At 66.5% G+C, this 2,500-nt stretch overlaps 1 non-coding gene across 1 annotated transcript; it reads left to right on the forward strand.

Moving 5' to 3' along the window:
* Window positions 1-1,732: 1,732 nt before the first annotated feature.
* LOC144489842 (5.8S ribosomal RNA) lies at window positions 1,733-1,886 on the forward strand. The gene has a single exon (XR_013497080.1). It is a non-coding gene; the product is annotated as a 5.8S ribosomal RNA (ribosomal RNA).
* The last annotated feature ends 614 nt before the right edge of the window (window positions 1,887-2,500 follow it).

The raw sequence follows: 2,500 nt of genomic DNA on the forward strand, positions 1-2,500 counted from the left end.
CAGGAGAGCCTCACGGGGGCCGGCCCCGGGGCCAGGTATCGGACAACCTCTCCGGGGGCCCGAACCGAAACCCGTAACACAGAATAAAAATCGTAACAAGGTTTCTGTTGGTGAACACGTTGTGAAGGATCTTTGTCGGCCGGGGGCCCGCCACCTCTCCGGGGAGGGCGGCCCGTCACTCCTTGAACTCGAAGGCTGCGCCGGTTGGGCCAGGCAGGAGAGCCTCACGGGGGTTGGCCCCGGGGCCGTGGCCCGTACTGACGCTGGCGCCTCCCACGCGGGTGGGAGGTCACACCGACAATTTCGCCGTACCCGTCGAACGGGCCTGGTCACCCGTACGCACGTTCCGCCGAAGCCGGGCGACGTCGATCTCGGTCCCACTCGGTTGGGCCGGCGCGCGGGCGCCGCCACCGACGAGCACGCACACGCTCGGTTGCACGCCGGCAAGTCCATGCGGGTGCCGCACACGCTACGCCTGCGCCGTTGGAAGGGCTTCGCCGTTGGCTTCGTAGGGTGTCTTTGCAGTCCGTCCGAGAGGTGGGGGCACGCACGGCAACACGGCCGGCCTGCCTGCGTGGGACGATGCGGTCCTTTCGTTCAGCGGTTCGGCGGTTTGGCCGGCGCGAGCAGACGCTCGGAGGGAGACGGTGGCGTCAGCCACGCACTCACTCCGCTTCTGCAGTCCGGTCCACTCCGCCCGTTCTAGCTGCTCGTTTGGTCCCTCGCCCGCCAGCAGACCGTTCCGCCGACGGTGCTCCTCCTCCGCAGCGACTTCTGCCTAGCCGCTCTGCCGGGTGCGATGTCACCGGCGTCCGCACCGATCCTCGGCACGGCGCGTGTGCGCACCTGTGGGCCGCCGCCCCGTGCTCCACGTCCGTCTGTGTGTGCCCGCTGTGGGGACCGTCTTCCTCTCGCCTTGGCGACGGCTTGCGGGCTGCGACGTGACCTTGCCACCGCCTTGCAGCATTACATCCGCAGTTGAAACGAAGAGAGCTGCTGCGGGCTTGGGTGCTTGTCCTGGCGGCTTGTCGACGGGACCACGGTGAACGGCCACTGTGTGACTCCGCAGGGAGACGTTCTGGTGCAGTCAGGGGCCTTTTTGTCTCCCGCCGCGGTGAAGCTTTGGTCGCATTCTAGTCACTCTCTTCAAAGCCCGGTGAGGGGTACCTGTTCATGCTCACCATTCCTCCGGCACCCGTGTGCGGAGGGTGGGTGCGAGGTTTAAAGATTCGTTGTCCGCCTGTCGGTCCGGTCTGGTCTCGTGCTGACTTGAGCGAGCGTCCACCGCGTTCGAGAGAATGTGCCTGTCCGCGGGGGCAGCCGCGCTTGCGAGCGTTCCGCCGCGCCCCCTTCCCCAGCCCGCCGAGGTTGGGGCGTGCGGGGTCGGCTTGCGCCCGTAGCGTCGGCCTGTCCTCCGCGGCTTGCACCCGACTCAGTCCGCTGCGGCCTCGCCTCGACTCTCGAGCCTACCGCCAGACGGTGACACCAGAGAACTCTGCCTCTGGCTGTTGCGGGGCGTGACGGCGCGTGGCGGGCCCCGGCCCCTCACCCACGCCGGCACTCAACGCCTGCGAGCGCCCTGATTCCTCCTTTTTTTCGCTTGATTGTCGCTCGAGTGCGTGCGCCTCCGGGCTCACGCCGTGGTACGCGCCAGGCTGGGGCTCCACCGTCACGTCGGCGGGGGAGCGTTTTGCGCGTCCCAGGATCGGGCAACCGATCCGAAACCCGATACAACTTTTAGCGGTGGATCACTCGGCTCGTGCGTCGATGAAGAACGCAGCTAGCTGCGAGAATTAATGTGAATTGCAGGACACATTGATCATCGACACTTTGAACGCACTTTGCGGCCCCGGGTTCCTCCCGGGGCTACGTCTGTCTGAGGGTCGCTTGACAATCAATCGCACTTCGCGCGCATCCGTGCGCCGAAGAGCGCGGCTGGGGTGTCGCAGAGGTGCCGTCCTCTCTGTCCCCCTAAGTGCAGACCCAGAGTAATCCGCGTCGGAGAGCTTGACCTCTTGGGTGCCGGCGTCCGCCTCCGGGCTCGTCGGCACTGCCCGCTCCCGCACTGGCCCAGCCACCTCGGGGTCGCCGGCACGGCTGTCATCGGGTTGCCAGAGAGAGAGAACGTGACTGCCTCGCTGCCGGGACCGTGTGTGCCTTCCGTTAGGCTCGGGCCAGGGGGGTTGACTCTCTGTTGATGTGTGTGTGTGGCTCGTCCACGGGAAGGATCCGCAAGAGTTGGCTCGGTTGGGTGCTCCGGCACAGAGAGTGAGAGAGTGGAGTGACTGTCCGCTGGACGTCTCCGGACACGTTGCCTCGCGTGGTCCGTGCTCGGTTGCCTGCCGGTGGGTTGCCGTGGCCGTTCAGTGCCGTCGCGTGGAGGACGGCAGCTTGACGCGTGTGACGCTTGATGCCTGGATCGGTGCTCGGTCGTGCCGTGCTTTTCTTCCCTCTGTTGCGCGTGCGAGTGCTTGCATTTTTGTCGTGGGAATCCGTGGCG

The sequence above is a fragment of the Mustelus asterias genome, unplaced genomic scaffold (assembly GCF_964213995.1).
Source record: "Mustelus asterias unplaced genomic scaffold, sMusAst1.hap1.1 HAP1_SCAFFOLD_2597, whole genome shotgun sequence".
NCBI classification, from domain to species: domain Eukaryota; kingdom Metazoa; phylum Chordata; class Chondrichthyes; order Carcharhiniformes; family Triakidae; genus Mustelus; species Mustelus asterias.